The sequence below is a fragment of the Panthera tigris genome, chromosome A1 (genome assembly GCF_018350195.1).
Source record: "Panthera tigris isolate Pti1 chromosome A1, P.tigris_Pti1_mat1.1, whole genome shotgun sequence".
NCBI classification, from domain to species: domain Eukaryota; kingdom Metazoa; phylum Chordata; class Mammalia; order Carnivora; family Felidae; genus Panthera; species Panthera tigris.
Window position 1 is genome coordinate 205703904 of NC_056660.1, and position 12000 is coordinate 205715903.

Consider the following 12000-nt stretch of genomic DNA (forward strand, 5'->3'; position numbering starts at 1 on the left):
CGAGAACCTGAGCATGTTGCCGCTGTGCACGACAGGCACTAGCAACTTCCTTCTTCCTTAAAAAGTCACATAAGGTTGTGGGGCTTGATAGTACATTTTCTGTGGGCAGTGACAAACCCTTGAAGTTTTCACACAGAGAACAGAAAGGGCTTCTCTTGGTGATAAAACTAGAATCATACACATCTTTTCCTTTTTTCTGTGGCACAGATCTGGAAGACAGGGAACGCTTCATGACAAGCCATAACTCGAAATTAAGGAAACTGGTCTGTGGTTCTGGTCTTTGTCATTGTTGGTGGTGTGTGTGTGTGTGTGTGTGTGTGTGTGTGTATTTTGAGAGTCTTGAACATTCGTTTGAGGCTGTACTTTTTGTGGCTTGTCTGGGCTCAGAGTAATTCATGTCCTAGTGACGAGTCCTTCTATTGGCTGAAAGTGAAGCCTGTTCCATTATTATCAGATATTATAGAGATAGTGCAAACCTTAGAAAAATACTTTGTAGTATAATGGAAATTTAAATATCTGTGAAGTTATAGCCATGAAAATTATCTGTGGTAAGACCTTGCCAGGAGGGTCGTTCTGGTGTTTGTTGTGAAGCAGTTTTCTATGAAACACTTTCTTTCCCTTGTTTCCCTAGGGCAGAATTGATAATTGTAGGTTACCTTCTTGACATTTCTTTTTTATAGTCCTTAAGCTCCTTTTCCCTCAAAAGTATTAGAGTTCCTGCCACCAGTGGGTTCTCTCACTAACTCACTATCACTATCCTTCAGTGTAGAGGCTCTGGAAATCCCCTCTGACATCCTTTCTTGCCAATTTCGTCTCTGGTTGCCCGCCCACAGTATTTTTTCCCCTAATCTGGTCAGTCATCTGTGACTTATTTTAGCACATGCAGCACTTCAGAGTTTGACATAGTAGCGTGCTGCACAGATTTGAAGAGAAGCTTTCCAGTGGCACACTGACCATAAGTTGCCTCAAAGAATAATAGTTAAAGCTCTTTGGATGTGGGAAGAAGGCTCTGGAGAGCAAGAATTTCTCCCCTGGGGTGTATGTGGTTTTGGGGCTAATCAGAAGCATGTTCGCATCATAAGGAGTTCTTTGCAAACTTCTGGTTCTTCAAGGTTCATTGACAAGGTGGTTTTAAGAGCTCAGTCCTCAAAGACATGTATAAAACTTTTGAGTTATAGCCTCACCCTCTCTACTGTTCGAAAACATTTTTGGAATTTTAGTATGCATATATTCATTCTAATATTAATAGGAAAATATATTTGATCCTTGGTTCTTATTTTGAAGTTAAGAGGAAGAAAAAAACCAATGAATATTTTTTGAGCACATGCTAATGACAGGCCAGACACAGGTATTTTATTCAGCCCGTACTAGTGTCAATGAAAGCAGAAACCAGATAGTCACTGAGATTGCCAAAACCCAGTGGAGGAGACTGGCTGAGCAAGCAATTAACAGCAAGCTTGGGTCAAGGAATGGAAGAGACCTAACAGTTGTAGGCTGGTTGCTGGCAACATTTCTTGTGCCCCGAATCCAAATTAGTGTTTTTCTCCTGTTTCTATTCATCACTTTATATCTTGGTGCTTCTTTATCTCTCTCCTGAGCCAGATTTCCTTTGTCCATGACTATCCCACTCCCCAACCCTTCCCACCTTTTTTTCAGGATCCTGATGTCTGTATCTGTCTTTCTTCAGGTAGCCTGATTATATTGTTGATTGTTCTTTTTTATTTTTGGAATTTGCACTTGTGAGGTCTCAACATTGGATTAGATTGAGTGTTCAGAGGGAAATATTGCCCTTGATTCTCTTTGGTTTCTTGTGGTCTCTACTCACCATCCCAAACCACCACCTCTGTATTAAATTTGGGTTGCAGTCATTCAAGAGCTGTGCTGTCCGCTGGTGGCCATGAATGTAAGCTTTATTTTAAATTTAAAGAAATGTTGAAAATAAACATTTTTTTTTTTTTTGCAAATTACATCAAACACTTAAAACACTTGGGAATGTTAACATTAACTCTTAATTCAAAATAATTCCATTTATAGAACACATCCTGGTGTTGGCCAATATAAGTGTACTTAAATCTGATATTTTATATATGCCTGACCATGGATCCTTCCTAAAATTCAGTGACCATAAGGATTCAACTTTATAAGGTTAAGCAAGTCTTGCAAGTAATATCCCAGATAACTTTTTCAAATATAAAATATTTAAACCAACAAGGAAATTATAAAAACATATATAAGTTATACTTTAGGGCTTAATTAAAGGGCTATCTGAATACAGATACCAGACAGCTTTGCTGTCTGCTGATAAGACCTAAAATGAAAAATCTCACATGGGTATTTGCATTCTAATCAGTGACTTCTGAACACCCAAAGCACAAGGTTCAAAGGTTGACCTTTGTTAGTGAACTGTTCTGTCACATTTTAGTTTTGCATTTCCTTGAATCACAGCAGGTAACCTGGGCTTGGTCTTGACTCAGCTGTTCAGAAAGGTTAACATAAAACAACTTTTTTTTTTTTTTTTTTTGCTTATGGAAATGCCTGTCCCAGATCTGATCAGTAGCCACATGGTATAATTCATAATAAAATGCACGAGATAATTTATTATAAAATACAGGGTTTAACTTATAATAAACCTGATCCAAGAATATAAACATAGTTTAGCCAACTTATGTTCAGCCTACTGGGCTCTTTTTTGGGTCTAAGGTCAGTGACAGCTTTTTGGCTTTTAGAACTTGGTGTCTGGTTCTGGGGAAGGACAATGTGATTTTGGTGCAGGACAACTGGCTGGAATAGTTTCTTTTCTTTTTGAAGTACAGGTATGAAGATAAGATTAAATACATTTCCTTACCATTGTGCCATACTTAGCTTTCAAGTTTCATATTATATATAATAATAAAAATTATGCTTTATACTCTACTAGTTTCTGAAAAAAAATCTGAAGCTGAATACAGGAGTATTATCCATGCAAAGTCTCATATTGACCCTGATGTCCTGAGATCTTCCTTGTAGAGAAAGGCAGATTATGCCTTAGACCATTTCTTTTTCTAGCACCACTTTACATAAGGAATACTGGAAAGTTTAGCACTTTGGAGCATTTAAGGTACCTTGTCTATTTAGTAATACTACTCTTCTCCTAACGTGTTTCCTCCTTTGCCTACAAAATTCCCAATTCCATGTGGCAATTCACACCTGTTTTAGTGTAGTAGAAATGTAAAACCATGGCTTAGCTTTAAAGACCTGATGGTCAAAACAAACAAATAAACAAACAATCCAACAACAACAAAAAAACCCTCTGTCTTTTGTTTAGCTAAAGTTTCTCCTTTTTATACATTTTCCCCCTTAAGTCCTATTTCTTAACCCTGTCTTCGCCTTAGAGATCTCCACATATACCTTAAAGGAGAAATTTGGGCAGAATACCAAACTCCTAACACGTTGCCAAAGCAGTGGCAAGATAAAAATGTGAGTTGACTTTCTCTGACCCTGTTGTTCATTGACACATAGAAGTGTCGTTCTGTGTCTAGTAATCCTTTGGCCCTCAACTCTGCAACAGAAGTTGCCTTTGTATTTCATCAGTTTTCCAAATGGTGCAGAATTTGACTTGACCCTTGCCCTCTCTGGGGAAATAAATTCAATACAGCATTTACATCAGGAGTCTACTAAAATTGTGAACTCTCTAAATGCAAATTCTTCTCTTTAGTTCTATGTGATTGCTTTAACAAACACAAAAACAATTCACAACAAAATACAAGAAATAACTTCCCTGCCTTATTTCAGGTGGACACACTTGTTGAAATCTGCTTTGTTCTCTACAGGCAGTCCTGTATTTGGGAGCCGATATCTCTTACTGATTTTTCAGTACTAAATATAATTTGATTCTCAAGATTAAAAAATTAAAACTAAATGTGTATATGTACATATATATTGTGTATAATATATATATTTATGCATATAATTACGTATGGAATTGTTATCATTAGCATCCTCTTTAATATTTGTGAAACATCTACCATATGCATAGTGTCAGGCATTTAGGCGTGGTGGGGAATGCAAAGAATTGTCCAAATCTGTAGTGTGCCCTCAAGGGCTTTGACTTTGAGTTAGGCAGACAGGTACATTATTTAAGAAGATGTGAATAACTATCTAGATAGGATGCTGTGAGTACCAGAGTACAGCCTCTGGAAGAGGCTGTAAGTGTTACTGGAATTCATGCCATGCCTGTGGAGGTCAGTGCTCTGAAGGTTTTACAAAGAAGCTAGTCCTACCATGTCTGAAATGGAATGGTTGAAGGGTGGGGCACAGAGATCTGAGTCACGTGGATGAATGGGAAGACGGCTGTCTGAGGTATCCTTTTCTTTCCAGAGAAATAAGAAGGATGACATTGATGAAAGACAAGCAGCATAGGAAGAGGTCTTCTAGTCTTGATCATAAGTTGTGTGACTTCAAGTGGGTCACTTACTGTCTTGTTAGCTCATTTGCCATATTTGTAAAATGAAGGCTGGTTCACTCTTGGAAGGACAAGTTTTTGAGACAGAAGGTTAGCCAGAAAAGTCTAAGCAATTTGTTTATGAAATAGGAACTATATAGATTACTTTCTGCTCAGTAATAAAATCATCAAAGGATCATCATTCTAAGGTACTGTCAGTTTATAATCATGATCAGAGGATGGCTTTGGTAAAGGGCCATCACATATGTGCTGAGAAACACAGTGAAATGGAATGCATAAAACTAGGTAAGATTAATAGCAGTAGGTCTTAGGTGGTTGCAGAAATGTTTGAGAGTTTAATCAATGAAGTGACAGGATCTAAAGTTTAAATTTATAATTTAGTTATATTCTGAATGTGCAAAGTTCATGTTCTTATTATGATACAGTGAGTTCCCCAAACTGTAGGTTTTAAGCTAAACAATGTCATGGGTTTTAAGTTACACAAGAGATTTGAGTGTTACATTTCAATCATGACTTCTCATTAAACATCCCCAATTTCCCCACGAGTGAGCTAGAATCCAATTCAAAATAGGCTGCAGTGAGTGAGACTTGAAAAAATAGAAATGTACAACAGTGGTCACAGGAGAAGTGAAATAGAGGCAGTGCACTCCCACAACAGTTCATAGGCTTATGGAGAGTGAGGAGTGATCTGAAAATATACCAGAGAGGAAATGGGTATGTGAAGAGAGTCTTGGAGGAGAGACAGATAGGAATCATGACCATAATTCAACTGAGTGGGAACCTAAAAAATGTGACACACAAAACTCAAGGACCTCAATTCCGCTTTAAAGGTTGAGGGAAGTAGAACAAGGATCATGGCACTGGGAACACTATGACCAAATGATGACTTCTCACCTTCAGTTCACATGAAAGGGTTTACTTTGCTCCCCCTGCTACTCCCACCACAAAATATGCACATATTTCTAGGTAAATTGAGTGAAAGTTTTTAATTGTGTTTTATTATGGAGGTCAAGAAAATAACCTACCCTAAAACTGTCTTTAAATGTTCAGAAAAGGATGCAAATATTAAGTTAGGTCTCAACTCTCCGTTAACTAGAGGATCCAAATGAAAGTAACATTGAAATCATCCTTTTGCTTACGAGATTGAAGAAAAATAATCATGTGTCAGGTGGTGTCTGTGCCCTACCCATATCCCTTTGGCTGACCCCAGAGATTGCCTGCAGACACTTCTTAGACATGCCAATATTTTCTTGTGTCTTTGTTGGAGAGCATTCTCTGGATATAGCAGCATGCACAGGACAGATGGAGAGTAAATGAAAGATAATGCTTTGAAGTGACCCTCCCTCAACCATTGAGGGTTAAACCATTGAGGGAGAAATACTCCCTTGCTTTTCTTTGAGATAATTTTTTCTTTTTTTCTTTTAAAGAGAGAGCGCGTGAGAGCGAGAGTAAGTGAGCAAGCAGGGGGAGGGGACAGAGGGAGAGAGAGAAAATTCCAAGCAGGTACCATGCTCAGTGCAGAGCCTGGTGCAGAGCTTGATCCCACGACCCTGGGATCATGACCTGAGCTGAAACCAAGAGTCGGATGCTTGACCAACTGAGTCACTCAGGTGCCCCTCTTTGAGATAATTCTAAATTGTGTTCCCTGCATCCTCTCTGAAGGTCTCCAGAATGATTGACCGTAGTTTTCCCATAGAATAAGGTGACTAACTCCTTCCAGATTTTTTGTGACTGTCCCAATTTTAGTTTGGAAAGCCCTGTGTTGTGAGAACCTTCTCAATTCCACATAATCTGGGATAGTTGACCACTCTACCATAAAGGTAGCTGGTTAGTCTTACTCTTTATTGGTTTCCTCCTTTTCATGTCTCACTTCCCCACTCCCTCACAGTGATTCCTGGCATTGTCTCCTAAATAAACTGCTGCATACTTAGAATTATGAATTTTTTTCCAGTGTTTTTCATCTGTACTAGATTCCAAGTTGTTAGGGTGGGAGCCCTGTTTTACTCAATACAGTCTGTCCACAGACTGCATGAAGCATAGTTCATACTCAGAAAATACTAGTGGAAAGAATGGACTCTGTATCATTAACCAAGCAGATTTGATAAACATTATTTGCTATTGAGTGTCAATGCCAGTTTATTTGTTCCTCCTGAGTTTCCATAGATACCTGCCACCCATGTTGATCATGCTGTAGGTGATTAGGAATAATTTTACAGAAATGATGTATTGCTCAAGTCTTTTACATCTTTTGATCATCATGCTATAATGCAGCCCAATACAAAAGTTTAAGAAAATACAAATGGAATAATGACAAAAATCAACACGTAGGTAGTCTTACCTAGACCAAGTGCTTTGGTATATATTTTCTTCTTTAATCCTCAGAGTAATCTTACCACTTAATATAATTATTCCCAGTTTACTGAAAGTTAAAGCTTAGGATTCTTTGTTCATAATCACACACCCAAGCAGGGCCTTGTTTTTCACCACTTTTTCACCCTTTTTCACCCTTTCTTTCTTATTACATTATGGGATTCACTGTAACTAGCTTGCATATAATCTCCCAAACCCACCCACAATCATAGAATTCTATGGAAAGCAAATTCCAGAGACAAAAAAAGCATGGGCCACAATGAGTTTGGTCTTCCTGTTAGGTTTTCATGGCATTAATAAAAAATACTCAATCCCACTGATAGAAATATCTTTGCCATTATCTTCCTCACAAACACTTGAGAGACTGCAAATCTTTGTCATTTAGCATCATTTAATTTCCTGAATAAAGAAACAAAACAAAACAAAACAAAACAAAACAAAACAAAACAAAACAAAACAAAAAGCTGGCTTAGGTATATGTTTATAGTTGATTTTAATTTCCTGTTTGCCCGTATATTATGATTTTCCTTAGTTTGCTTGTGAAAACCATGTATGTTTGAAATATATTTTCTGTCCATGTGGCTTCTCTCATCTTAAAACAGAAAACAATCATATATAAGACAATAGTGTCATCAACGCACAGAAATCGGTTGCATTCCTATACACCAACAATGAAGTGATAGAAAGAGAAATCAAGGAATCGATCCCATTTACAGTTGCACAAAAAACCATAAAATACCTAGGATTGAGGTGAAAAACCTGGACGCTGAAAACTATAGAAAGCTTATGAAAGAAATTGAAGAAGACACAAAAAAATGGAAAAAGATTCCATGCTCCTGGATAGGAAGAACTAATATTGTTAAAATGTCGATACTACCCAAAGCAATCTGCATATTCAATGTAATCCCTATCAAAATAACACCGGCATTCTTCACAGAGCTAGAACAAATAATCCTAAAATTTGTATGGAACTAGAAAAGACCCTGAATAGCCAAAGCGATCTTGAAAAAGAAAACCAAAGCAGGAGGCATCACAATCCCATACTTCAAGCTATACTACAAAGCTATAATCATCAAGACAGTATGGTACAAGAACAGACACTCAGATCAATGGAACAGAATAGAGAACCCAGAAATGGACCCACAAACCTATGGCTATCTCATCTTTGACAGAGCAGGAAAGAATATTCAATGGAATAGACAGTCTCTTCAGCACGTGGTGCTGGGAAAACTGGACAGCGACATGCAGAAGAATGAACCTGGACCACTTTCTGACACCATACACAAAAATAAACTCAAAATGGATGAAAGGTGTCAATATAAGACAGGAAACCATCAAAATCTTTGAGGAGAAAGCAGACAAAAACCTCTTTGATCTTGCCCGCAGAAACCTCTTACTCAACACGTCTCCGGAGGCAAGGGAAATAAAAGCAAAAATGAACTACCGGAACCTCATCAAAATAAAAAGCTTCTGCACAGTGAAGAAAACAATCAGCAAAACTAAAAGGCAACCGACAGAATGGGAGAAGATATTTGCAAATAACATGTCAGATAAAGGGTTAGTATCCAAAATCTATAAAGAACTTATCAAACTCAACACCCAAAAAACAAATAATCCAGTGAAGAAATGGGGAAAAGACATGAGTAGACACTTCTCCAAAGAAGACATCCAGATGGCCAACCGACACATGAAAAAATGCTCAACACCACTCATCATCAAGGAAACACAAATCAAAACCACAATGAGATACCACCTTACACCTGTCAGAATGGCTAACATTAACAACTCAGGCAACAACAGATGTTGGCGAGGATGTAGAGAAAGAGGATCTCTTTTGCATTATTGGTGGCCGTGCAAGCTGGTGCAGCCACTCTGGAAAACAGTATGGAGGTTCTTCAAAAAACTAAAAAGAGAACTACCCTATGACCCAGCAATTACACTACTAGGCGTTTATCCAAGGGATACAGGTGTGCTGTTTTGAAGGGACACATGCACCCCCATGTTTCTAGCAGAACTATCAACAATAGCCAAAGTATGGAAAGAGCCCAAATGTCCATCCGTGGATAAATGGATAAAGATGTGATATATGTATATACAATGGAGGATTAGTCGGCAATCAAAAAGAATGAAATCTTGCCATTTGCAACTATGTGGATGGAACTGGAGGGTATTATGCTAAGTGAAATTAGTCAGAGAAAGACAAAAGTCATGTGACTACACTCATATGAGGACTTTAAGAGACAAAACAGATGAACATAAGGGAAGGGAAACAAAAAGAATATAAAAACAGGGAGGGGAACAAAACAGAAGAGACTCATAAATATGGAGAACAAGCTGAGGGTTACTGGAGGGGTGTGGGAGGGGAGATGGGCTAAATGGGTAAGGGGCATTAAGGAATCTACTCCTGAAATCATTGTTGCACTATATGCTAACTAATTTGGATGTAAATTTTAAAAAATAAAAATTAAAATTAAAAATAAATAAATAAAAATAAAAATAAATAAGACAATAGTGTCAACAGATAATTTTCTTATTAATTACTTTTTAGATCACTTAGGTGCTTAAATTTGGTTACAACACACCTTTTATGCTTGCATGTGTCAGATAGAAAGAGAACATGCAACTAAAATCCCGAGTTCTCCTGCTGCTGAGACTGATTGTGGAGTGTAAGACAAATTAAAGTGATAAAGAATGTTTCAGATGTTTATTTGCAAATGCATTGCATTTCTTTTCTTTTCCAACTTTGAGGAGAATGTGCACTCATAAAAAAAACACAGAGGCATTTCCCTTCATAACCCTTCTGTACCACCTTGACCACCACTTCTACCCCTAAGTCATCTCCCTCCCCAGTGGTAACCATGCTACTAGTTTGAGGTGTGTGTGTGTGTGTGTGTGTGTGTGTGTGTGTGTGTGTGTTTCCAGAAAGAGAGAAAAATAACAGATATACAACACAATACAATATGTCTTTTAAGTTTGATACATTAGTATATTATAAACATCTTAGTAGTAGATATAGCTCAAACTCATGCTTTTTTAATAGCTTCATCATGTTTTATGGAATGCTTACTCTGTAACTTAATTACTATCCTATTGACAGAAATCTTGACAGAAATATTAACAGATATCTCCAATATTTCTCCATTATATAGTATTCTACAGATAATACCTCATATTTGTATCATCTCTGTGAGGAGGGAGGCTGAGAAGAGGATTATCTGATTCAAAGGGTCTGCACTTTTAAAATGTTGACAGCCTGTTCAATTACCTTTCAAAGGCTGTGATAAAGCATGTTCCTGTCACATGCTGTGTGGGTCTGATTGTTTCCTTACATCCTCACAAGCATAAATATTATGAAATAGCTTTTCTTGGGTTCCTGTGAATACAGATCCTCAGACAAATATGTGCAGATGAAAAAAAAAAAAACTGAAACACTGAGAAGAGCAATTCATAATTCCAAGTGGAATGTGGATAGTTGGAATTGGTGGTTTCTTTTTCTACCAAAAGCCTTTTGATTATATCTTTAAACCATGGGATTTATTCAAACTCTAAAATTAGAGAAGGTTTCTTCTTGCTCTACAGTTCTATGAGTGATTGTCTCCAACTTTGAGCTGTCAGGGAAAGTTTCATGGAGGGGTACTCTTGATTTGATCTTTGAAGCATGGTCAGATTTCTCTGGGAAGAGAAGAGGGCCATAGCTTTTTCAGGCTGTGAGAAGTACATAGTCTATCTGGCAAGTAGTCAGGGGTGAAGGATGAAAGGGATATTGAAACTGAAAGTTCTCAGTTACATGTTGTCGCTAGCCACATTTTCTGTTCCAGTGCCAGCTTTCACCCTCTCTTCACAGCATTAACTGAAAGTGGAGGCCCTGAAGAAGCTGATTCTGCTTATTCTTGGGTGGCTTCTTCCAAGGTGTTGTAACTGACGATCAATTAACAGGTCCTTCTAACCCCCAGTTTTGGCCTCAATCTGTTGTAATGCCTAAATTCTCATTGTTAGGATTATGGTTTCAATTTAAGACATAGAAGTCACCCTTGTAAAGGCATTTGTAAAATTGGTAATGGTGATTGGGTTAGCAACAAAGATGATACCACTTTACTATGAATTCACTCATTGGGGTTAAGTTAGGAGATTATAGATATTTCTTAGCTGTCAAAGAGAAAAGGGGGAGTGGGCTGAAGCAGTGGTCTTTGGCCTGGAATTCCTGAACTCATTGGGAGTCTAAGAACATTAGGATCCATTGGTATGGTGGTGGTGATGATGATGATGATGATGTCGTCAATGATTTCAGTAATAGAAAAAGCAACAACAAAAGTGACTACAAAAAAAGTTAGAATTCAGGGAGTGCTCATGTTGGACCTTTGTTTACATACATTAATTCATTTCATCCCTTACCACACCTGGTGGAGTTGATTTTATTACTCACATTTTACAGATGAGGGAACTGAGACTTGAAGAGATAAAGTAATTTGTTGAAGATCACCAGATAGTAAAAGGCAGAACTAGGGTCTGAATGCTGTTATTGTGACTCCAAAGTCCATGACTTGAAACCACCAGGTCACAAAAGTGACAACCAAAACAAACATTACTTTACATCACCTTCATGTACATTCAAGCCTAGGTGCAGAGGAAGATCAGTCCAAATAAGGGGCAGACAGTGGCAGAGCCATGACTCTGGTCCCCTTCTGTGGCAACTTTCAGTTGCAGAAGCTATGGGTAGCTGGGAACACCCTGGCTGTCTCCGTTTTTTTTCTTCCTTTGGAGTTCCCATAGTGGGTTACAATCTGCAGTGATTTTCTCCTGGTCATGTGTGCCCTACTCATGAATGCTGCTGATATCTTGCCCATCTTTTCCATGTATTGCTATGTCTAAACAACAGGACAGAGGAAGAGACCCAGAAATGCTAATTAGAGCATTCTAGGAACAGGTACATTCTAGTTATGTTGCACTATAATTATGTTCAGCAGTTGGAAGCAGGTTGAGATTACCTTGATTGATTATTGCTCTAGTACTGTGGTTCTTAACCATGGATGATTTTATCCTCCAGGGACAATATCTGGAGATATTTTGATTGTCACAACTGGGAATGGGTCGTGTTTCTGGCATCAAGTGGGTAGAACTCAGGGATGCTACTAAATATCCTACAATGCACAGAACTAATGTAATTTTTACATTTTCTACATGGCAGAGGA